The sequence below is a fragment of the Salvelinus alpinus genome, chromosome 2, assembly GCF_045679555.1.
Source record: "Salvelinus alpinus chromosome 2, SLU_Salpinus.1, whole genome shotgun sequence".
Taxonomy (NCBI): domain Eukaryota; kingdom Metazoa; phylum Chordata; class Actinopteri; order Salmoniformes; family Salmonidae; genus Salvelinus; species Salvelinus alpinus.
The window spans coordinates 76,932,612-76,959,905 of record NC_092087.1 but is presented as its reverse complement, the minus strand read 5'-3'; the positions used below and the strand labels follow the sequence as shown (position 1 = coordinate 76,959,905).

The 27,294-nt window shown below is 43.9% G+C and overlaps 1 protein-coding gene across 7 annotated transcripts in view; it reads right to left on the bottom strand.

The window, feature by feature from the left end:
* Positions 1-21,125, bottom strand: part of add3a (adducin 3 (gamma) a) — a 153,438-nt gene extending 132,313 nt beyond the window's left edge. For 6 of the 7 annotated variants that reach the window (XM_071389302.1, XM_071389290.1, XM_071389297.1 and 3 more), the window contains exon 1: positions 20,968-21,125. The gene's annotated coding sequence lies outside the window, so the exon portion shown is untranslated. Of the gene's footprint in view, positions 1-20,286; positions 20,534-20,967 lie in introns of those variants that run through there. The other variant, XM_071389291.1, reaches the window with a different exon arrangement.
* Between the last annotated feature and the right edge of the window lie 6,169 nt (positions 21,126-27,294).

Genomic DNA, 27,294 nt, shown 5'->3' with positions numbered 1-27,294 from the left:
AATTCTGCCATGGCTGAGCCTTTTGGGGAGTTGTTCACGACCCAGGAGCAGGGAACCAAGTCAAAGGTCAAGGTCATAGAGGAGGAGGAGGTGACCTCATACAGGGAAGTGGACTGTATTCCCCTGGATGCTGATCCACTTTCATGGTGGAAAACCAAAGAGTTAATATACCGTCATGTTGCCATGTTAGCAAGGCGCTACCTGGCTGTGCCTGGGACCTCTGTCCCTAGCGAGAGGGTATTCTCCACAGCGGCTGACATTGTCACAGCAAGCCGATCTGTGCTCACTGCAGATAACGTGGATAGACTAATCTTCTTAAAGAAAAACGTGAAAATCTGATAATTTTTTAAATATTTTTTTTCAAGTAACCAGTCTCAAGTGGTCCTATGTTGTTTAAGGCACTGCTATGTGACTTAATGTTGATATATGCTGCTGGACTATACACTGTTGTTGAAGTTCTGTTTTAAATGACTGTTTTATTTCATGTTACAAGGCAGGCCCTGCTGCTTTTTGTTGTCCCTTTGTTTCCATCTGCTCCTGGGAATTCAAGCTACCCATGTTACTATTATAATACATGGGAAATCTAAATACAAATCATATATTTCTCAGGCATTTATTTTGTCGATGTATCGAAACCGTCCCGAACCATGACACCACTGTACCGTATCGTACCGAACCGTGACACCACTGTACCGTGACACCACTGTACCGTATCGTACCGTGACACCACTGTACCGTATCGTACCGTGACACCACTGTACCGTACCGTACCGAACAGTGAGTTTCGTGAACCTTTTCACCCCTAATCAAAACACATTGTAATATTGCACAATGACTAAACATAAGAGAATTGGACCCAACTCTTTGGTAAGTCCTGGGAAGTAGGCTTAGCCGTCTTTCCTTAGTGCTCGGTGCCAGCCTTGCCCAGGGAGTGAACAGGAGGAACCAGCACACTTATATAAGCCCATCGAGTCGTGTTGAGCAGGCTAAATGTTTAATGATCCTACAGCCCAGTTTCACAACCCAAAACAAAGGTCTTCCTGATGAGCAGCTTCTAGAAACTAGATCACAGGACAGAACATCAGGTTGTGACACAAGCACTCACTCAAACACACACACTTTTTCATTAAAAAACCCAATGAGGACATGACCTGCTTCATTTTTTTGCATCGTCACAGTTACGCAATAACATGCGATCATTAGTCTGATTTTGTCAGCCGGGCTCAGAGAGGTGCTGGCACCAAGCTTTTCTCCCCGCCGATGGTGGATTCACTCTAATGACACAGTTGGTGGTGGAAAAATAGCAGCATTGGTTAGGGGAAGAGACTTGCCTTTGTGAATGAATACAGTTCTCTTTGTTATTATATAAATGTCATTATCACCATCATCCAATATATTATATGACAATTCATGAATCAGATCAGATTGTCAAAGAAGACCATTCACCAGGAGACAGAGAGAGAGAGAGAGAGAGAAAATGAGAGAGACAGACAGAGAGAAAATGAGAGAGACAGACAGACTAGGGTGGAGGAGGTTGACCTCACATGGCTGGTAGGATACTAAACCCATCACTTCCATCCAGCCCTGTAGAGATATAAGGTCATTACCTCTATTTTGAGGTCAAATGCAACTTCAAAGTCGAGGTGAAATTAGATGTATTTTGCTCTCCAAGTCTAATCCCTTTGACCAGCAGAAACCAATGACGAAGGCCCTGCTCAGTATCTGTAGACACCTGACCCCAATCAAAACCTAAAAACAGGTGGTCTAGTCTGAAAGCAAATGAACCAAACTACCTGAATCAACAATATTTTCCAGGAAGATGTGTGCTGTAACAGAGCTCTCTGCTGTTAAAGCTCTCACAGCATGTCCAAGATGACCACGAGATGCCTCGTTTCAGGAGCAGATGGTGGGAGGGGACATCACTGGAACAGCAGCACACGCCACTAAGATGATTGACAGCTAGTAAAATCAGGCCATTTATCAAAGTCAATAATCACATGCCAGCCCTTTCATTATAGAACACACCAAGACAACGCTATACTGGAGTGTCTCAAATTGTACCCTATTCCCATGGCTGTGGTCAAAAGTAGTGCACTATATAGGGTGCCATTTGGAAACAACCCTAGACACAACCGTAAAAGTAAAATTTATGACTAAAATTGTGCTGGGTCTCAAATGTCTAAAATTCCATTTCAAACCAATAGCTGATATTGACTTGTATTTGGCACAATTCAAATGCATGGCAGAGGTCGAGACAGGGCAGGAAGGTAGCTTGACTGCAGAGGCTTGGCATCACGGCCCGAGAGCCACAACTAGCCAATAAAAGGTTTTTCCTGATAGCAGCAGTTTTGGGCGGAGGTGCGATTCTTTGTGTCTGTGCTGCAGTCCACACTAAAAGCCCTTTAATCTGCTTACTGTTGACTCAGCTTTATGGGGGCAACAACGTGTGTTTTCCTGCGTGTCAGACTCCCAGCATCATCACACATCCATCACCATTATACCCAAATAGACAATCTGACTGACCCTCTCTCCATCTAACCACTATAACAGGTGAGAGACTCCGAGGGTAGTGAGAGGTCCTCTGTAGCTCAGTTGGTGCTTGCAATGCCAGGACAGTGGGTTAGATTCCCAGGACTACCCCTACGTAAAATGTATGCATGCATGTCTAAGTCGCTTCGGATAATTATATGATAGTGTCTATAGGGCTCCTATATGAGCTCTCTTTACAGTAAGAGCTCCTAAAACTCCATGTTTACAGTAATAGCTCCTATAGCTCCATGGTTACAGTAAGCGCTCCTATATCTCCATGTTTACAGTAAGAGCTCCTAGAGCTTCCTGTGAGGGTAAGAGGCCCAGGACTGACACTGAGAACAGTGCTGTAGTTCTTTCAAGACAACTGACAATGCAGTATTTGTCTAATTGACACCCATGCAGGTAATCTTGGAAGTCCACAACCTCTATACTGTTGATGGTGCTGAACCCCCCCCCCCCCCCCGTACATTAGGGGCTCTATCGAGTAGTTTTGAGGGTGCTGACCCCCTCCCCCCTGAACATTAGGCTCTACAGAGAAGTGTTGATGGTGTTGAACCCCCCCCCCCTCCCCCCCGTACATTAGGCTCTATAGAGAATAGTGTTTATGGTACTGACCCCCCCTGTACATTAGGCTCTATAGAGAAGTGTGTATGGTGCTGACCCCCCCTGTACATTAGGCTCTATAGAGAATAGTGTTGATGGTGCTGAACCCCCCCCTCCCCATAACAGCAGTGGGAAGTGGTGGGGGTCAAACATAGGTCAACAATACTGAGGGAGGATAAACACAGCTGCATATGGACACACCACTGCACAAACACACATGCAAATACTCTCCACCCTTCACCTCTTCTGTCCTACACTCGCTCCCTAACTACTAACCCCTCCTACCTCCTCTCTTACTGTAAATATGAATGACATAACCCCCAAGTGATGTCCCTCAACTCTAAATCTATTGCAGAGAACAGTTCCCTTCACTGAGCCAAACTGTCACGTTACAGAGCTTCACATGCATGCGGCCCCTCCCCGGCCATACCTTACTCACCTAACCCCTTCCCTCCAGACAGTCTAAAAACACACACACCCCTCCCAACAAACACTCCTCAATCCATAAAGTACATGATAATCCAATAACGCTGCTTACTGTACAAGAGACTTTGTTTGAAGCAAAACTCAGCTGGAAGTGGATGCTCACACAGCATCCCTGTTTAACTGTTATCATCTCTGTTCATTCCTGTTGACTTGTTATCTGGTGCGAAGCCATGAGATAGAACCATAATGTGGATCTGTGTAACTGTATACTGAGGAGGAGGAGACAGTAGACATGTTTAGCTGTAAACTGAGGAGGAGGAGACAGTAGACATGTTTAGCTGTAAACTGAGGAGGAGGAGACAGTAGATATGTTTAGCTGTATACTGAGGAGGAGGAGGAGGAGGAGACAGTAGACATGTTTAGCTGTATACTGAGGAGGAGGAGGAGACAGTAGACATGTTTAGCTGTATACTGAGGAGACAGTAGACATGTTTAGCTGTATACTGAGGAGGAGGAGACAGTAGACATGTTTAGCTGTATACTGAGGAGGAGGAGACAGTAGACATGTTTAGCTGTATACTGAGGAGGAGGAGACAGTAGATATGTTTAGCTGTATACTGAGGAGGAGGAGACAGTAGATATGTTTAGCTGTATACTGAGGAGGAGGAGACAGTAGATATGTTTAGCTGTATACTGAGGAGGAGGAGACAGTAGATATGTTTAGCTGTATACTGAGGAGGAGGAGACAGTAGATATGTTTAGCTGTATACTGAGGAGGAGGAGACAGTAGATATGTTTAGCTGTATACTGAGGAGGAGGAGACAGTAGATATGTTTAGCTGTATACTGAGGAGGAGGAGACAGTAGATATGTTTAGCTGTATACTGAGGAGGAGGAGACAGTAGATATGTTTAGCTGTATACTGAGGAGGAGGAGACAGTAGATATGTTTAGCTGTATACTGAGGAGGAGGAGACAGTAGATATGTTTAGCTGTATACTGAGGAGGAGGAGGAGACAGTAGACATGTTTAGCTGTATACTGAGGAGACAGTAGACATGTTTAGCTGTATACTGAGGAGGAGGAGACAGTAGACATGTTTAGCTGTATACTGAGGAGGAGGAGACAGTAGACATGTTTAGCTGTATACTGAGGAGGAGGAGGAGGAGACAGTAGACATGTTTAGCTGTATACTGAGGAGGAGGAGGAGACAGTAGATATGTTTAGCTGTATACTGAGGAGGAGGAGGAGACAGTAGACATGTTTAGCTGTATACTGAGGAGGAGGAGGAGACAGTAGATATGTTTAGCTGTATACTGAGGAGGAGGAGGAGACAGTAGACATGTTTAGCTGTATACTGAGGAGGAGGAGGAGACAGTAGACATGTTTAGCTGTATACTGAGGAGGAGGAGGAGACAGTAGATATGTTTAGCTGTATACTGAGGAGGAGGAGGAGACAGTAGATATGTTTAGCTGTATACTGAGGAGACAGTAGATATGTTTAGCTGTATACTGAGGAGGAGGAGGAGGAGACAGTAGATATGTTTAGCTGTATACTGAGGAGACAGTAGATATGTTTAGCTGTATACTGAGGAGGAGGAGGAGACAGTAGATATGTTTAGCTGTATACTGAGGAGACAGTAGACATGTTTAGCTGTATACTGAGGAGACAGTAGATATGTTTAGCTGTATACTGAGAAGGAGGAGGAGACAGTAGATATGTTTAGCTGTATACTGAGGAGACAGTAGATATGTTTAGCTGTATACTGAGGAGGAGGAGACAGTAGACATGTTTAGCTGTATACTGAGAAGGAGGAGGAGACAGTAGATATGTTTAGCTGTATACTGAGGAGGAGGAGACAGTAGACATGTTTAGCTGTATACTGAGAAGGAGGAGGAGACAGTAGACATGTTTAGCTGTATACTGAGAAGGAGGAGGAGACAGTAGATATGTTTAGCTGTATACTGAGGAGACAGTAGACATGTTTAGCTGTATACTGAGGAGACAGTAGATATGTTTAGCTGTATACTGAGAAGGAGGAGGAGACAGTAGATATGTTTAGCTGTATACTGAGAAGGAGGAGACAGTAGACATGTTTAGCTGTATACTGAGGAGGAGGAGGAGACAGTAGATATGTTTAGCTGTATACTGAGGAGGAGGAGGAGACAGTAGACATGTTTAGCTGTATACTGAGGAGGAGGAGACAGTAGATATGTTTAGCTGTATACTGAGGAGGAGGAGACAGTAGATATGTTTAGCTGTATACTGAGAAGGAGGAGGAGACAGTAGATATGTTTAGCTGTATACTGAGGAGGAGGAGGAGACAGTAGACATGTTTAGCTGTATACTGAGGAGGAGACAGTAGATATGTTTAGCTGTATACTGAGGAGACAGTAGATATGTTTAGCTGTATACTGAGGAGACAGTAGATATGTTTAGCTGTATACTGAGGAGACAGTAGACATGTTTAGCTGTATACTGAGGAGGAGGAGACAGTAGATATGTTTAGCTGTATACTGAGGAGGAGGAGACAGTAGATATGTTTAGCTGTATACTGAGGAGGAGACAGTAGACATGTTTAGCTGTATACTGAGGAGGAGGAGACAGTAGATATGTTTAGCTGTATACTGAGGAGGAGGAGACAGTAGACATGTTTAGCTGTATACTGAGGAGGAGGAGACAGTAGATATGTTTAGCTGTATACCGAGGAGGAGACAGTAGACATGTTTAGCTGTATACTGAGGAGGAGGAGGAGACAGTAGATATGTTTAGCTGTATACTGAGGAGGAGGAGGAGACAGTAGATATGTTTAGCTGTATACTGAGGAGGAGGAGGAGACAGTAGATATGTTTAGCTGTATACTGAGGAGGAGGAGACAGTAGATATGTTTAGCTGTATACTGAGGAGGAGGAGACAGTAGATATGTTTAGCTGTATACTGAGGAGGAGGAGGAGACAGTAGATATGTTTAGCTGTATACTGAGGAGGAGACAGTAGATATGTTTAGCTGTATACTGAGGAGGAGGAGGAGACAGTAGATATGTTTAGCTGTATACTGAGGAGGAGGAGACAGTAGACATGTTTAGCTGTATACTGAGGAGGAGGAGACAGTAGATATGTTTAGCTGTATACTGAGGAGGAGGAGACAGTAGACATGTTTAGCTGTATACTGAGGAGGAGGAGACAGTAGATATGTTTAGCTGTATACTGAGGAGGAGACAGTAGATATGTTTAGCTGTATACTGAGGAGGAGGAGACAGTAGATATGTTTAGCTGTATACTGAGGAGGAGGAGGAGACAGTAGATATGTTTAGCTGTATACTGAGGAGGAGGAGACAGTAGACATGTTTAGCTGTATACTGAGGAGGAGGAGACAGTAGACATGTTTAGCTGTATACTGAGGAGGAGGAGGAGACAGTAGACATGTTTAGCTGTATACTGAGGAGGAGGAGGAGACAGTAGATATGTTTAGCTGTATACTGAGGAGGAGGAGGAGACAGTAGATATGTTTAGCTGTATACTGAGGAGGAGGAGACAGTAGACATGTTTAGCTGTATACTGAGGAGGAGGAGACAGTAGATATGTTTAGCTGTATACTGAGGAGGAGGAGACAGTAGATATGTTTAGCTGTATACTGAGGAGGAGGAGACAGTAGACATGTTTAGCTGTATACTGAGGAGGAGGAGACAGTAGACATGTTTAGCTGTATACTGAGGAGACAGTAGACATGTTTAGCTGTATACTGAGGAGGAGGAGACAGTAGACATGTTTAGCTGTATACTGAGGAGGAGGAGACAGTAGACATGTTTAGCTGTATACTGAGGAGGAGACAGTAGATATGTTTAGCTGTATACTGAGGAGGAGGAGACAGTAGACATGTTTAGCTGTATACTGAGGAGGAGGAGACAGTAGACATGTTTAGCTGTATACTGAGGAGGAGGAGACAGTAGACATGTTTAGCTGTATACTGAGGAGGAGACAGTAGACATGTTTAGCTGTATACTGAGGAGGAGACAGTAGATATGTTTAGCTGTATACTGAGGAGGAGGAGGAGACAGTAGACATGTTTAGCTGTATACTGAGGAGGAGACAGTAGACATGTTTAGCTGTATACTGAGGAGGAGACAGTAGACATGTTTAGCTGTATACTGAGGAGGAGGAGACAGTAGATCTCTGTAGCTGTAAAAGCAGCAGAAAGCATGTGTTATGTGTAGGAGTTCATCTAGAGATAAAGGTGAAGAAGCTCAAACCCCTCCTTAACACATCCTATTGGCATCATTGCACAATATGGCTTTAGGGTGTCTGATTTCTGGGCTGGATCCATGAGATGCACTTACCTCTGGCTATGAATCAACTGTTGGCACAGGTGTGTGTATGTGTGTGTATTTAGTCATACCACTGGGGTGTGTAAGGATGGTGGGTAGGAAGACTTCTGTTAGAGAACATCATATTGCATCATTGCATGCTATGGAGTCATCGGCATCATTCTGCATGGCAGTGTGTTACTTTACCATCAGACTCCTAAACCTTTCATCGTGATGGAGCCGGTTTGACGTGATGGAGTGTGTGTGTGTGTGTGTGTGTGTGTGTGTGTGTGTGTGTGTGTGTGTGTGTGTGTGTGTGTGTGTGGTGTCAGTGAGGATACACATCGTCCTCTCACACACTTTCTAAGGGCCAGCTGGACAATAGAGCCCCTTCTGTATGGACAAGGAGACCGATACTCCTGTCAGGAACACTTTACCCCTTATCAGTGAAGTAACACACACACACACACACTCTCTCTCTCTCTATGAGCTTCCACTGAGGATGTGTCTGAAGGAAATAACACAATAAGGACACTCATCTTTCTTTGTTCTGTTCTTGTCATTCAGGATGGACAGTGATATCAGGTTGGATCAACATGCTGAGGTTTAGAAAAGGGACCCATTCCATTTCCCCTTTGGACATACTTTTGAGTGGTGAAATGATGCCATGTCATATCCTTTGATGTGATCCTTAAATACATCCTTTTGTGGGTAAAGTTTAGTCAGTATTCTGAACTCCATGCCTACCCTATGATGGTATATATTATGCTTTCTGTGATTGGTTGGTTTTAGTTCCAGAAAAATCAGCTCCATGGAACTAACAATAGAAGGCCAATAGCCTTGCAGTCTTCTGAGACATTGTTAATAAGGACGATTAAAACAGTGGATCTCTGTGTGTATTTTATTCCATTGTGAGAATGATGTACAAACCAAAACACTACTCTTGGGACAACACCATAATGTCCTCATGCACTACAGCCCTCAAATTTAAATCTGGACCTCGAAGCCAGTTCCACTACTTGTATTCTTTCTTCCCCTCCAATCAGGGACCGACGTAGACCTGGGACACCAGGCGGGTCAATGAATGATCAGGTAGAACAGAAACCCAGCAGGCTCCGGACCTCGTAGGGTAAGATCCAGTGGAGGCTGCTGAGGGGAGGACGGCTCATAATAAATGGCTGGAATGGAGCGAATGGAATGACATCAAACATGGAAAACGTGTGTTTGATGTGTTTGATACCATTCCACCTATTGCGCTCCAGTCGTTACCATGAGCCCGTCCTCCCCAATTAAGGTGCCACCAACCTCCTGTGGTAAGATGTGAATACCCTGGTTCTACTGGATGAGATGCTGTGCATACACACCATTGATTGAACTTTCCTCTTCCAACAGTGTCGTTACAATCCCACTAGGAACGTACACATCAAACCACTGTTTCTCTGTGAGAAGGAGAAAGGTTGTCCATTACGATCCCACTAGGAACGTACACATCAAACCACTGTTTCTCTGCGAGAAGGAGAAAGGTTGTCCATTACAATCCCACTAGGAACGTACACATCAAACCACTGTTTCTCTGCGAGAAGGAGAAAGGTTGTCCATTACAATCCCACTAGGAACGTACACATCAAACCACTGTTTCTCTGCGAGAAGGAGAAAGGTTGTCCGTTACAATCCCACTAGGAACGTACACATCAAACCACTGTTTCTCTGCGAGAAGGAGAAAGGTTGTCCATTACGATCCAGACACATGGTGATAAGATGGAGACAAGTTGGCAACCGACTTCCCTTTAGACAGAGAGGAGCCTGTTTGCTGCTCAGTCACGACGACAAACAAACCACAAAACAAATAGTTAAAAAGGAGGAGTGTCACCATCAGTCCATCACCAACAGGAAAGAAAGGAACACAACAAATGTGTTACCAACAGGATATTATGCAAGAACCCTCCATAGCAACCATCAACTGACACAAACACAACAACTCGGGGTGCTCCTGCTATCCAATTAGAACTGCCGGTCCCATGTTTTGTCTCTGCAGGGTTCAGGAGCAATTACAGTGATTGGATATGGACACTGAACGGGACATGGAGGGATAGAGACAGATGGATTGTCACAATCGGTGTCCCCATTTTACATCAGAAGAGATGACACGCACTCATCTGCGCGGACACACACACAGAGACGACTCGGTGACACACACACAGGGCTGCCATGCCCTCAGGGGTATAGAGCAGAATGCACGACGTGTCACCAATGAAACGCATCATTGGCTTGGTTCAAAACAAGCACACCACAAAACAACAACAAAGTCCAAAGATATCCATCTAGAACTACAGTAGAAGATACCGCTACACCTAGACCTCTATAGGGACTTCAATGGAGATTCTACTGTACTTGGTGGGTTCACTTCTCTGCCCTGGATATAAGCCCCAGGGGCCTGCAGACTCCATATTAGGCCAAATATAGCCTAGCTTTAAATACAGTAACACTGACCTACATGCATTAAACTGCCATAGAACAAAATGGGGATGTATATAAACATTCTAAGGACAATGGAAGTGAGTCTAGGTGTGTTTAGAATATAGCAGTGAACAGTTGGGCTGCCTCATGTTAGCAGGAAAGAGAGAGAACCTGAACCGTGGGGGTCTGGGTCTACTATTAGAACACAATGAGGTGAACACACACACACACACACGTGTGCGGGAACACGCATGCGCATGCACACACACACGGAAACACGCACGAAGACACACACACAAACGCATGTCATAGACACACGCACACACAGACACATTCTATTAGAATTCAGGCTGTGGAAGCAATAGACGATCCTTGGATTAACACTGATGGGCCCATGTTGTTCAGGGATCTCATGTCACCATACAGGACCGTGAGAACAGTATGGTACATACGTAGTTAACACCACACTGTTACCCTCCCCTCTATACAGCCATCTGACCTGTGATCACGTTGCTTTAAATATGACCTATCACTAGGGCCGACAGTCTTCTTCCTTCTGAACCCTCAACCCACAATGGACCTGACCAGAACAGAGCCTGACTTATTAAATCATCACATGATGTCTAGCTATAACAACAGTACAGTTGGTAAGCGTATCCTCCATTCGTATTAGGGCCGGGACGATACCGGTATCGCGATACTCGTTAGTATCGTAGCAAGGAAACAAAATGGATTGAACTTCTTTAGGAAAAAACAGACCTACTGTTGAAAACAAACATCACCATGTTGCCATCCAGAGTCACATTATTTTTGAAGGAACAAAGTGTTTCGTCTGCTGCGTGTTTTCCTTTTTGCCATGGAATAAATTGTCCCAGGCCTAATTTGGACACTAGAAGAAAAGTGACAGCAGAACACACACACACACACACACACACACACACACAATGCAGTATTTTGCGGTGAATCCTGCCAGTAGTGATTTGTCACTGGGTGTGTGATGTGACCAGAGGATGTTGCTGATGGTTTACCCCACAAACAGGAACTATAGTCTGGGTGTGTCTGGTAGAACAGCAGCTGATGTGGTAAATATAGACGTTTGGTAACAGAGATGATAATGCATGTTTCCTGTGCCTGTGGAGGGACACACACAAACTCACGTATGAACACACACAAACGCTTGCACGTACATATGTACACTAGGGCTGGGGTTTGCCAGGGACCTCACGATACGATATCATCATGATACTTAAGGGCCGAAACAAAATATATTGCAATTCTATGTATTGCGATTCGATACTGTGATGCTTACTATATGTTTGCAACTTGAGAAAACAAGTTTTGATCAGTCATGGAAATAAAAGTGCTGAAAACAAATGGTCTCCCTATTTAAACAGGAGATGGAGAACCAGCTATGAAGGAAAAATACTGGAGTTGTGCTGCAGGACAGGTACAGCCAACAAGCTGAAAAATAATATTGTGATTTTGTCGACACGATATACCATCAGAAATAATATCCCGATATGTAACTGCATCGATTTTTTCCACCCATCACTAATGCCCCCCCCCCAGAAGGAAGCCATCCACCCCCACAGGACAGCTATGATTGAAGCGATAGCAATAAACTACTAGATTATGTTTGACCATGTGATGTGTCAGCAACGAGCCAAGGAAAACACAAGGCCTAATGATAATAGAAAGTGGATCTCTGACTCTGTTTCCATCAGCAGAAGAAGTCGACTCTCTCTGACCCCAAACCACACTCCCTCTCTACTATCCTAAAGCCAGCCAGATACCAATTACCTAACCCCAAGACAACCTAACCAAACCCCAACCACAAAGAAAACTTCCACAAATCCCACTGATTTACATACCTACTACTACATGTTCTGACTCCAGTTATCTAATACACTGAACAGCAATTTAAAACGCAACATGTAACAATTTCAAATGAAATCAAATTGTATTTGTCACATGTGCCGAATAAAACAGGTGTAGGTAGACCTTACAGTAAAATGCTTACTTATAAGCCCTTAACCAACAATGCAGTTAAGAAAGATATGTGTTAAGTAAAAAATAAAACAAATATTTAAAGAGCAGCAGAAAATAACAAGTGAGGCTATATTCAGGGGGTACCGGTAGAGAGTCAATGTGCGGGGGCACCGTTTAGTTGAGGTAATATGTGCATGTAGGTAGAGTTAAAGTGACTATGCATAGACAATAAACAGAGAATAGCAGCAGCGTAAAAGGGGGGGTAGAAGAGTCTTATGGCTTGGGGGTAGAAGCTGTTGAGAAGCCTTTTGGACGTAGACTTGGCGCTCCGGTACAGCTTGCCATGCGGTAGCAGAGAGAACAGTCTATGACTGGGGTGGCTGGGGTCTTTGACAATTTTAAGGAAGCTTGGCCCCGGTGATGTACTGGGCCGTACGCACTATCCTCTGTAGTGCCTTGCGGTCGGAGGCCAAGCGGTTGCCATACCAGGCAGTGATGCAACCAGTCAGGATGCTTTAGTTTTTGCTTGTAAGCAGGAATCAGGAGGATATAATTATTGTCAGATTTGCCAAATGGAGGGCGAGGGAGAGCTTTGTAAGGTTGTCTACAGTTTTTCCCCTCTGGTTTATTTAACATGCTGGTAGAAATGAGGTAAAACAGATTTAATTTCCCCTGCATTAAAGTCCCCGGCCACCGGGAGCGCCGCCTCTGGATGAGCGTTTTCCTTTTTGCTTATGGCTGCATCGGTTTGTGGTGGTAAATAGACAGCTATTAGAATATAGATGAAAACTCTCTTGGTAAATAGTGTGGTCTACAGCTTATCATGAGATGCTCAGCTGAGGTAGAGTAAAACCTTGAGACTTCCTTAGATATCATGCACCAGCTGTTGTTTACAAATATACATAGACAGTGCTTCAAGCACAGCGCTGTTTATGACTTCAAGCCTATCAACTCCCGAGATTAGACTGGCAATACTATAGTGCCTATAAGAACATCCGATAGTCAAAGGTCTATGAAATACAAATGGTATAGAGAGAAATAGTCCTATAATAACCTCAACCTAAAACTTCTTACCTGGGAATATTGAAGACTCATGTTAAAAGGAACCACCAGCTTTCATATGTTCTCATGTTCTGAGCAAGGAACTTAAATGTTAGCTTTTTTACATGACACATACTGCACTTTTACTTTCTTGTCCAACACTGTGTTTTTGCATTATTTAAACCAAATTGAACATGTTTCGTGATTTATTTTAGACTAAATCTATTTAATTTATGTATTATATTAAGTTAAAATAAAAAAAAGTGTTCATTCAGTATTGTTGTAATTGTCATTATTACAAATATAAATAAATCGGCATCAGCTTTTTTGGTCCTCCAATAATCGGTATCGGCATTGAAAAATCATAATCGGTCGACCTCTAGTTAGGAGACTAAAACGGCAGGTCTTCTCTGCGAGTTACAGTTCATATAAGAAAATCAGTCCATTTAGAGGAATTCATTAACCCATAATCTATGGATCTGTTAGTCACAGATACCTTAAAAAAAGTAGGGGCGTGGGATCAGAAAACCAGTCAGTATCTGGTGTGACCACCATTTGCCTCATGCAGTGCGACACATCTCCTTCACATAGAGTTCATCAGGCTGTTGATTGTGGCCTGTGGAATGTTGTCCCACTCCTCTTCAAAGGCTGTGCGAAGTTTCTGGATATTGGCAGGAACTGGAACACACTGTCGTACACGTTGTCCTACACGTCAGAGGGATGTGGGTCCATGAAGCCGGGGCCTATCTGAATACCGCTCCACAGGCTGGAGGATGGGCTTGCGTCACAAATCATTGGTCAATATTCCCCATGTAGTGCAGGGCCCATAAGGCTCTGTGCACTACGTTTGATCAGGGCCCATAAGGCTCTGTGCACTACGTTTGATCAGGGCCCATAAGGCTCTGTGCACTACGTTTGATCAGGGCCCATAAGGCTCTGTGCACTACGTTTGATCAGGGCCCATAAGGCTCTGTGCACTACGTTTGATCAGGGCCCATAAGGCTCTGTGCACTACGTTTGATCAGGGCCCATAAGGCTCTGTGCACTACGTTTGATCAGGGCCCATAAGGCTCTGTGCACTACGTTTGATCAGGGCCCATAAGGCTCTGTGCACTACGTTTGATCAGGGCCCATAAGGCTCTGTGCACTACGTTTGATCAGGGCCCATAAGGCTCTGTGCACTACGTTTGATCAGGGCCCATAAGGCTCTGTGCACTACGTTTGATCAGGGCCCATAAGGCTCTGTGCACTACGTTTGATCAGGGCCCATAAGGCTCTGTGCACTACGTTTGATCAGGATCCATAGAGCACCATGTAGGCCTAGCGAATGGACTAGTGTATTTAATACAAGGGAATGGGACAGCAAGGAGCACATACCATTGAGTTCAGTAGGCAGCACCATGGAGCTGGGGCTCTAACTTTGGGAGTCCTACTGGATATGCACACGTGTGTGTGTGTGTGTATACACACACAAACAGCTACTAAACTCAGCAAAAAAAGAAACGTCATCTCACTGTCAACTGCGTTTATTCTCAGCAAACTTAACATGTGTAAATATTTGTATGAACATAAGATTCAACAATTGAGACATAAACTGAACAAGTTCCACAGACATGTGACTAACAGAAATTGAATAATGTGTCCCTGAACAAAGTGGTGGGGTCTAAATCAAAAGTAACGGTCAATGCAGCTGGTGGCCACACCAGATACTAAGTACTGCAGTGCATCTCCTCCTCATGGACTGCACCAGATTTGCCAGTTCTTGCTGTGAGATGTTACCCCACTCTTCCACCAAGGCACCTGCAAATTTCCCAGACATTTCTGGGGGGGAATGGTCCTAGCCCTCACCCTCCGATCCAACAGGTCCCAGACGTGCTCAATAGGATTGAGATCCAGGCTCTTCGCTTGCCATGGCAGAACACTGACATTCCTGTCCTGCAGGAAATCACGCACAGAACGAGCAGTATGGCTGGTAGCATTGTCATGCTGGAGGGTCATGTCAGGATGAGCCTGCAGGAAGGGCACCACATGAGGGAGGAGGATGTCTTCTCTGAAACGCACAGCGTTGAGATTGCCTGCAATGACAACAAGCTCAGTCCGATTATGCTGTGACACACCACCCCAGACCAGACGGACCCTCCACCTCCAAATCAATCCCGCTTCAGAGTACAGGCCTGTGACCTTAATTGCCTACCATCTGTAAGCTGTTAGTGTCTTAACAACCGTTCCACAGGTGCATGTTCATTAATTGTTTATTGAACAAGCATGGGAAACAGTGTTTAAACTCTTTGTAATGAAGATCTGTGAAGTTATTTGGATTTTTACGAATTATCTTTGAAAGATAGGGTCCTGAAAAAGGGACATTTCTTTTTTTGTTGAGTTTATATGCCAAGCCACACACACACACACACACACACCCACTCTCTCGCAGGTCACATACAGTTAAAGACACACATAAATAGAGTTGGCACAGTGCAGATTCCCTCCATAGTGAAAGGATCAACTCTTATAAAACGTGCCTCTGCTGGGGACAGATCACATCTCCTAGCTCCCCATGTCAAAACACATATCCCTCCTCCTTTAATATGCCTCTCTCTTTATACTGTATTACCACAGCTGTTCTCTTATGGCTGCGATCAATGTTGTTCAGGCCTACTTACTGCATGTTCAACTAAGGCCTATTAGGGATGACATAGCTAAACACTACACCTTAATAGGGATGACATAGCTACATACCACACCCAAATAGGGATGACAACTACATACCACACCCAAACAGGGATGACACAACTACATACCACACCCAAACAGGGATGACACAGCTACATACCACACCCAAACAGGGATGACACAGCTACATACCACACCCTAACAGGGATGACACAGCTACATACCACACCCAAACAGGGATGACACAGCTACATACCACACCCTAACAGGGATGACATAGCTACATACCGCACCCTAACAGGGATGACATAGCTACATACCACACCCTAACAGGGATGACTTAACTAAATACTACAACCTAATAGGGATGACATAGCTAAATACTACACCCTATTAGGGATGACATAACTACATACCACACCCTATTAGAGATGACATAGCTAAATACTAGACCATATTAGGGATGAGATAGGTAAATAGCACACAGCTCTGTTCCCCATACACACAGACACACAGACACACAGACACACAGACACACAGACACACAGACACACAGACACCCAGACACACAGACACACAGACACCCAGACACCCAGACACACAGACACACAGACACACAGACACACAGACACACAGACACACAGACACACAGACACACAGACACACAGACACACAGACACACAGACACACAGACACACAGACACACAGACACACCCCAAAACATCTCATCCGTCTAATGATGATCTGCAGCAGCCTGTCTAATGATGATCTGCAGCAGCCTGTCTAATGATGATCTGCAGCAGCCTGTCTAATGATGATCTGCAGCAGCCTGTCTAATGATGATCTGCAGCAGCCTGTCTAATGATGATCTGCAGCAGCCTGTCTAATGATGATCTGCAGCAGCCTGTCTAATGATGATCTGCAGCAGCCTGTCTAATGATGATCTGCAGCAGCCTGTCTAATGATGATCTGCAGCAGCCTGTCTAATGATGATCTGCAGCAGCCTGTCTAATGATGATCTGCAGCAGCCTGTCTAATGATGATCTGCAGCAGCCTGTCTAATGATGATCTGCAGCAGCCTGTAACGATGTGAACACAGATGACAGTGATTGGGTTAATGAGTCTGGTGACCTGGAACATATAGTTAAACATGCATATAAAGTATAGAGGCCCTGGGGGTACAGGCCGTGTAGGGGGTAGATACAGGAGGGTACAGACCGTGTAGGGGGTAGATACAGGAGGGTACAGACAGTGTAGGGGGTAGATACAGGAGGGTACAGACCGTGTAGGGGGTAGATACAGGAGGGTACAGACAGTGTAAGGGGTAGATACAGGAGGGTACAGACAGTGTAAGGGGTAGATACAGGAGGGTACAGACAGTGTAAGGGGTAGATACAGGAGGGTACAGACAGTGTAGGGGGTAGATACAGGAGGGTACAGACCGTGTAGGGGGTAGATACAGGAGGGTACAGGCCGTGTAGGGGGTAGATACAGGAGGGTACAGACCGTGTAGGGGGTAGATACAGGAGGGTACAGGCCGTGTAGGGGGTAGATACAGGAGGGTACAGGCCGTGTAGGGGGTAGATACAGGAGGGTACAGGCCGTGTAGGGGGTAGATACAGGAGGGTACAGACCGTGTAGGGGGTAGATACAGGAGGGTACAGACCGTGTAGGGGGTAGATACAGGAGGGTACAGACCGTGTAGGGGGTAGATACAGGAGGGTACAGACCGTGTAGGGGGTAGATACAGGAGGGTACAGACCGTGTAGGGGGTAGATACAGGAGGGTACAGACCGTGTAGGGGGTAGATACAGGAGGGTACAGACAGTGTAGGGGGTAGATACAGGAGGGTACAGACCGTGTAGGGGGGTAGATACTAGTGCACTACTTTTGACCAGGGCCAATAGGGAATTGGGTGCCATTTGGGACGCTTGAAGACCAGATCTCAAGTCATTTTAACGAGAGAAGTCTGGCATGGAGATCAAACGCCCTGCTCATTTTGCCCAAACTTGGCACTCCTCACTCTTCCCATGGTCGTGGCCTGCTTGACCCCGTAACTATGGCGAAGGAACTCCAATATCTATGCAAACGCCTTTTCACCGCTCAGGAATCTCAACTCTAGTCTGGACTGGAACGCCGACACACATACACACACTTCCCCTGGCAGAACAAATCTCAGCTGTGGTCCAAGGGCCGGAACCACGACTCCATTCAGCACATCACCCACACATGTATAATGAGATTATTATAACCCAGCCCACTAGGACTACTGGGAACACTGAGTTTGGCTACCAAACAACGCTACAAACATTCATCCCACACAGCCAGACAGTAAGATCCATTTATCTATGCTGAGAATATCATATAAAGAGATTTTAAAATGTAAACAATGTGTAATTGTTCTCACATTACTTTGACATAAGTCATTTCTAATGGCGTTCATCTGGTTTCCCTGGGCATTACAAACAGAGACACGGAGACAGGGTTCTGAGCATGTCCAAAAGAGCAGCTTCGTTCAGACCTGATCCAGAACCAACAACTACACGGATAGAAAACTGTCAGATGTATTACAGATGAAGAAAGAGAGAAATAGTCAAAACAAAGCCCACAGACGAACACACACAATCGCACCCCCTACACACACACACACACACACACATCTTCATAACAAAATAAAAACTTTCCAGGCCAAGTCTCAATCAATGTTGTAGAGAGAAAGAGCGAGAAAGCCACATGTTTTAGATCAGCCTCTGAGAGAAGAAGTGAGGTAACGGTGATGTCATGTTTGTCTTTTGGACAGGTTCAAATAAAAGGACTTGATGCTTCTAAATGGTGTAATGCTCCCTCTCTCTCTCCCAAACCAAATACACACACATACAGGCAAGCATGGAGGAACACACCAACAACACGTAAAAGTCACACACCCACCCATCCACCAAACACACACACACACCCATCCACCAAACACACACACACACACACACCCATCCACCAAACACACATACATTTACAGGCATCGTTCCACACACATGCATGCACTCACGCGCTGTAACACACACACCGAGTTGATGGTGCATGTTACAACAAGCCCTAGCTGCTCTTCTATATAGAGTTGAGCCTATCGAGAAGCTACGTATTCACCAAAACAAACACTAACTCTTTCAAGCCTTCCTCAGTACACAGACGTATTTCAGGTTTGATTTCATACAACACAACGCTGCTAACAGTTGAACAAGGCTTAGTGTTCTAGTTGGACAGACGTCTGTCACTACAAATACAGTGTTCTGCACTGATTGTAGCCACTTAGCCGTCACTGAAGGTGTGTATTGTTGGAGCCGCCTGCAAAAGTCCAAATGGTTAATAGGCCTTATTCCTCTACGTGTACTCACTAGGTAAAATGGACCATGGTGGACACTGCACTTCCTGCCTACTTAGACAGACCTTTGTATTGGCTGGCCAGCTAGCGCCTTGGGGTGATTGTAAAGCCATTCATTTGGAAAGGGAAAATATACAGAGGCAAGGAGAGAGAGAAAGAGAGGAGGGAGAGAAAGAGAGCAAGAGAAAGAGCGGAGAGATCATTAGGTTGGAGTGATAGAGGAAGTGACACTACTGTGCCAAAAACAAGTAAGCACTAGCAGTATACTGTTCCCTGGGATAGGGTGAAGGCCTAGCCTGGATTTGGATTTCAGGTCCATCTGCTGAACAGAACACACACACCAAAACAACTGTGGTGAAAAATCAAGCATCTCAGATTCAGAGTTACACCCTTTCAGAACCGATTATCATATTTATCTTGGCTGGCCCTTTTAACTCCAGGCAGTCTGCTCTCTGGTCCTGGTGTTGAAATGGATATCCTTAGAGGGTGATAAGTTGAGAAATATCAGTGCTGATGTGATCTGGATAGTCGGGGAAGTGTGTGTGTGTGTGTGTGTGTGTGTGTGTGTGTGTGTGTGTGTGTGTGTGTGTGTGTGTGTACCTGTATCCCTTTTATCTATCCAGACATAGTAGACTACAGGGGAGAGAGGACGGAAACCACAAGGCCTTCAAGGGGTCTGGAAGATATGAGTGATTCAGCACTGAACACCATACTGTAGGTTAAAACCAACTCTGTAACAATCTATGATTAAACGCATATTTATCTTGTCTAGTCATGCCACTGGGGTGTGTGTGTGGTCTGCATATGGGTTCCTTTTTGATACTGTAGTAGCTCACTGTCTGGATTATGTTTCAAATGAGTTACCAGTGTAGTTAGAGTGCAATTACCTACAATTACACCAAGACATTTACATTCCATGTAGAGAGTGACAGTGATTGCACCACTTTGATAAAGGACTGGAACTGTACAGTGTCAGCTGATATCAAAGGGGTTTATCTCCCAGCCAGACTCTCAGTTGGAAATACAGAGAAATATGAAGACAGAGGGGACCTGGTTATTTTCCGAGTTCCCAGTTGTCTTGAAAGCACCAATATTCTCCTCTTCACCACGAGTGTTTTGCATGCATACCGTACAACTTTCATGCTTTCCGTAAACAAAAAGGTAGTTTCATGCAATAACACGCCAACATATTTATCATTTTTGAAAAGAGTGCCACTTATTTTACTTTCCCTAGTCGAACTACAGTAGGCTAACCTATATTGATTGGCTGGTTGCCATGATTACATACTGTAGCCACCACCACGCGAAGACGTTTACAAAACACATTATAGTATCATACACACTCATTGACGGAGGATACAATTTACATTGTTGCACCACGTTGCATAGGCAACTTCAAATGCGTGCCACCGCATGCCACCACGGTTTGCCAGATAATAGGCTGCTACTGTCTGACGCGCGGTGAACGTTCATCAAAATCACACACACAGGTTAACATTCTTACTAGATGTAAACGAATATGCTACGACTATTAATATACATAAATGAGCTAACATTTTAAAGTGCATTTACCTGATAAACTCGTGGAAGCTGGATGAATTGAGAATAAATTAATTTCATTCAGGACCACAGCACGCCACTCCGCAAAGTGCTCTGATCTTTGATTCAAGCGTTTTGAATTAAAGCGATGGACCACACGAAGAGAACGCCTCCTTCACTGACGACAAACTAAAGTGATATGCCTAAACTGATCCCAACACGTATTCAAAACCAAGCCAGATGGTGTAGAGATTTAAAATATATGAACGCGGAACCACAGAGTCACTATTTGGCAGGAAGTCGTTTCTGACTTTCCTTTGCTTTATGTGAATGTGCATAAATTTGGCAAACCTCACCTACAGTAGACCTATATAAGTTATAAGTTATAGGCCTATATAAGTTATAAGTTATAGGCCTACTGTAAATAATTAGGCTATACATTTACGCACGGCAAAACAAAATGGCAAACTGTCCAGTCTTTATCACAATCTGAATAGATGGACCATGAATCATACGACTAGGCCTATATCTAACTCACAAAAACAACATAGGCACTTTTTCGTTAATAAAACATGTATAAAAATGACTATGGCAGAGTATTATGCCTATATAGGTCAGTTGTTCTGCCTAGGGGACTAGGACTGTGCTTCCCATTAACCTGACTGTAATCAGAGCCTGCTATGGCGTTCAGTAAATAGTCTAGTCAAGTGGACGAGAAGAAACAACGCCCACATGCGTTCTGCATAGGTCTATATCATTTCACCAGTTTATCCCATGCAAAACTCAACTCTATGTCATATACGTACGACTAGACATGCATGCCATAGATATATGTAGGCTACTCACCACAGTCGCACTTTGAATTATCCTGCAGCAGAATTCCCTACTACCTATTGTGCTCTACCGGCTCCGTGCAACCTCCATGGCATTTAACGGACACCGCCTCTGTCTGCTACGGTAGCGCATTCCTGCAAACGAGACCATTCCGAAAATGTATCATTATAGAAGTAGGAGCTTGGATTCTACAGCCATATACAATTATGCATCTGTTTTATTTTTTATTTTTACACTAAATGTCAACAACACCAGTTACTTTAAAATATTATGGATTACAACTTTATACAAAATGTAGGGCGGGTCCCTCTGTCCGATTTGGGTCAGTTGACACATTTTTATATTCCATCTTTAACAACACTCTCAACTGTATGTTCCTCAAAAACGTCAGAAAGATCACAATTTCCTTACACGAATTGTCCTGAACAGACGTATCACCTGCCCAGAAGATGCTGCTGGTGATGGAGCCTCTCCAGCGGTTTCCATGTTACACTAAGGCCACCTAGTGGCCATTCTCACGTTGCCGTAGACGTGCTGAGGCTACTCAGAAGTGAAGCAGACCGTCTGAATATAAATCCGATTTGTAGCAGGTGGTACATACAAACTAGATGTCTAAACAGGACCAAGGTGAGTGTACTTGTGCTTATAGAATTATTCCCCCGCACCTGCAACAAGAAAACTCAGATATGCCAGTGCTTTTACTCGTTTATATAATTCATTTGAAAAAGGATGTCTGGTGGCATAACACAGCCTACAGCTGCTCAGAAAGATTGCAATTCTGTATGCAGCTCAATTCATACAAGATGTGTTTATGATTGTAGGGTTTCTATGGTAGACCACATACTGACCAGGTATGGTAGGCCCCCCTTAACACTGGTGGTGTGAGCCAGGGTTTCCCAAACATCGGTCCCTAACGCTACACAGCTGATTCAAATCGTCAACGTTTTATGATGAGTTGGTGATTTGAATCAGCTGTGTAGTGCTAGGACAAAAACCAAAACGTGTACCCAGGGGGGGCTCCAGGACCGAGGTTGGGAAACCCTGGTGTAGGCTATGTATAGCTTTGAGTTTAACTGTAGCCCTACTAGAATAAAATGGTAGCATAAAATGGTAGGCCTGATGTTGTATATGCCAGATTTCTTCACAAATTACAAAAACAAGAACGTTGGCCATTTATCTTAAAACCAAAGTAATGCAAGTTAGCCAGCCCATTACTTTTTTCAAGAATTGAATTGTGCTTTTTCATAACCTGATTTTTGTACAACCTCCATGAGTGCTCCTGGAGACGATACACATCACACTATCATAGAAGCCTTGACTAAACATGTTTTTGTTACGGGAAAACATCTTTAGAAGGTATGCTAATACTGTTCAACTCCGCTGAAGATACAATTGTAAGGAACAGAACTCGTCCCCCTTTTGTACCCTTAATCAAAGGGGCAATCTGCGATTGATGCATAGACTTTTAAACATTCAAAACACAGTTAAAATTGTAATTTTGATCTAGTACTTGCATCCAGAGCTCTGTCTTTGAATTTGAAAGTGGTTACATTTCTCCAGCCCCATCCCTCAGCTATTTACCAAATCAGTGGCGGGGTAACCGCTTTGTTATTGTTTTATTTGTAGATTGCCCCTTTCATCAAAGATTAAACTAATCCATTCACTTGCACAGCACACTGTTAATAACCAGGAAGTGGAAAAACAAAGTTAGAGAAAATAAACATTTGTTTTTACATAAAGAAGCAAATGAATTTGTATAACTCATAAATTAAATAAACCAATTGCTCCATGGGCGATGGACAATGGTCACCCTCGTCGTGACCCCACTCCTTGCAGCAGGTATCTCAGATGGAGTTGGAATACGCAAGAAACACATTTCCATTATACACTTGTTAAAGGACAAATATAACCACCCCCCCCAAAATTATTATAATACAACTCAATACAAGAAAAGGAGCGCGAGAAGTGTGTTTACAAATGTTCTGGTGAGGCAGTGTGTGGTGGGAGCTTTCTCACAAACCTCATCATTAGTTTGATACTGTTGATTTGTTGCTGCAGATGGTTTGTTTACATAGCAGATTAGGATAAATAATGTGTCAGGTTAGGTGAATTAACTCAGCAGCGTAGGATAAATAATGTGTCAGGTTAGGTGAATTAACTCAGCAGGTTAGGTGAATTAACTCAGCAGGTTAGGTGAATTAACTCAGCAGGTTAGGAGAATTAACTCAGCAGGTTAGGTAATTAACTCAGCAGGTTAGGTGAATTAACTCAGCAGGTTAGGTGAATTAACTCAGCAGGTTAGGTGAATTAACTCAGCAGGTTAGGAGAATTAACGCAGCAGGTTAGGAGAATTAACTCAGCAGGTTAGGTGAATTAACTCAGCAGGTTAGGTGAATTAACTCAGCAGGTTAGGAGAATTAACGCAGCAGGTTAGGAGAATTAACTCAGCAGGTTAGGTGAATTAACTCAGCAGGTTAGGAGAATTAACTCAGCAGGTTAGGTGAATTAACGCAGCAGGTTAGGAGAATTAACTCAGCAGGTTAGGTGAATTAACTCAGCAGGTTAGGTGAATTAACGCAGCAGGTTAGGAGAATGAGGATAAAGGTTAGGAAAAGGGTTAGGGTTACAATGCTAGTTGTCAACAACTGTTATCCCCAACACGACCATTAGATGGAGCTGTATGCCTACTCTTGTCACAACGTTAGAAACGTTAACAAACCATACATAGAGACAAATCATCCGCGTCAGAACAGCGACAAACGTGTGGCGAGCAGGCATTTTCCACAGCACTCATCAATTAGGTGGGGCAGCGCCCCAACACTTTGGACTTGGTTCAATAAAAATGTTGACGCAAAAAGTGTCAAGAAGTGTTGAAAACAGGGACAAAGTAGACCTACTGTAAATAAGTGGTGACGCGCACACATCAGGAGAAAGGATATAATATTAGGACGCACCCTGTGTGTGCCTATACGTTCCTCCCCTTACCATGGAACAGTGTGCATCCCCATCACAAGTTGACCTCCCACTACAATCAAGGGCCAAAATAGGACCAGTGAAGTACCTTCACCACCTTGAGGGCCCTCTGAAATTTGTAAATGACCTATAAATAACTCACACTGGAGTGTGTGTGTGCGTGTGCGTGTGCGTGTGCGTGTGCGTGTGCGTGTGTGTGTGTGTGTGACACCTACCAAAAACAACACTCTGATCTGATGGTCCTTTACGACAGCTATTTCTAGCTAGGAGGGAATAGTCTATTTTGTTCAACCCCGTCACGAGGGGAAATGACCATGATGGTGAACAGAGGAATGGGGAATGAGTGATATGGAAAAAGAGATGAGTAAATATGTCCATGTTCACTGTTTGTGTCAGTGAGCAATGAGACATGTGTTGGTGTGTCAAATCAAACATGTGTTTGAATATCTTTAATCTGCGTCTTCATTTCTGGTGCTGTTCATTTGTCTTGTGAACTTGCACGCCTCAACCTTGACCTCATGGTTCTGTGTCAATTTGGGACACATCACATGATGTAGTGATACATGGAAATACAGAAACTAGAATGCCCACCCTAGTCGCACCCTGGCCTAACCAAAATAGAGAATAAAAGCCTCTCTATGGCCAGGGCGTGACAAACACAGTAACATTCCAGAGTGTAGTGACTGTGATGATTGTTTAAACTACAATCCCACTCCGCCCTTAAACTAATACTCAATCAAATCTGCCTATCCCAAGAACAGTCGATGATTCCTTGTCTCAGTTCAAGCGGGACTGAAAAAGGTTGATGAACCTCATAAAGTAGGCTGGACACAGCTTGGGGATGTTATCTAAGCCCAAGTGATAAGGATTCCCAGTTTAGCAGGCATCCTCAGAGCCTAGTGTCTGACTCTTTTTCCAACTGTCTATGTTAGGCAAGAGCTTCCACAGTGAATGCTATAAAGATAATCTCTCTTGGCTGGCTAAACCTCAGATTAAATCATTTTCCGACTCCTACTAATGTTATATACTGAACAAAAATATAAACGCAACATGTAAAGTATTGGTCCCATGTTTCATGAGCTGAAAAAAAAAATCCCAAACATTTTCCATAAGGACACAAAGCTTATTTCTCAAAAATGTTGTGTTAACATTCCTGTTAGTCAGCATTTCATCTTTGCCAAGATAATCCATCCACCTGACAGGTGTGGCGTATCAAGAAGCTGTTTAAACAGCATGATCATGACACAGGTGCACATTGTGCTGGGGACAATAAAAGGCCACTTTAAAATGTGCAGTTTTGTCACACAACACAATTCCACAGATGTTTGGTGTGCTGACTGCAGGAATGTCCAACAGAGCTGTTGCCAGAGAATTTAATGTTCATTTCTCTACAATTTTAGAGAATTTAGCAGTACGTTCAACCTGCCTCACAACCACAGACCACGTTAACCACGCCAGCCCAGGACCTCTACGTCTGGCTTCTTCATTTGCCAATTTGCCAGCCAACCACACAGCTGATGAAACTGTAGGTTTGCACAACCGAAGAATTTCTGCACAAACTGTCAGAAACCGTCTCAGGAAAGCTCATCTATGTGCTCGTTGTCCTCACCAGGGTCTTTACTTGACTGCAATTCGGCGTTGTAACCGAGATAGTGGGCAAACGCTTTAGTGGGCAAATGCTCACCTTCGAGCATTTTCCCTGTTGGTTTCATGGGTTCTTGTCTATGTGTAGTTGCCTGTCAGCACTCGTTTTTATATAGCGTCACGTTTTGTTTTGTGTTCTTTCTTCATTAAAACCTTTCAGTGATACCCATCCCGGATCCGGGATCCTCCTCATCAAAAAAGCTGACTAGCATAGCCTAGCCTAACGGGACAGGGTTATTAAAAGAAGAATGTATGCATATCACGCTGCGCCTTGGTCTCCTCATTACAACGGACGTGACAACATCCCTATAGGACTACCAATACACAGTTTTTGTCTAGTACAATTATATGAGAAGCACAATGTTTTAACAACAAGAAGAAAGGTCTCGCCTTCTTAAACTACAATACAGTATATTTCTTTCCCCCTCAAGGTGAGGGGAGTAAAAGTTTAACTTAGAGTAAAAGTTTAACTTAAAAAGTACTTTAAAATACCATCAATGAAGAGATCCTACACTCTTAGAAACAAGGTGCTTTCTAAAACCTTAGGAGAACCCTTTTGAAGAACTCTTTTTGGTTGCAGGTAGAACCCTTTCTACAGAGGGTTCTACACCGAACCCAACAGGGTTCTACTTAGATGCAAAAAGGGTTCTCCTATGGGTTAAAAACTATAATCACACTTTTATCGTAAACTAAAAATAATATATAAATAACAACACCTTCATCTTCCGAACTGAATAAAGAACAGCCCCCAACTAAAATTCTCTCCTTTTATACTCATTCCATATCTCTTCTGATCATTCATGTATTTAATCTCTCAACTACTTGTTCACTAACTTGTTCATGTATTTTTTCTGTGTGTGTCTGTTGTGGGATGTGTGTGTCTGAATGTGTGTGTGTCTGAATGTGTGT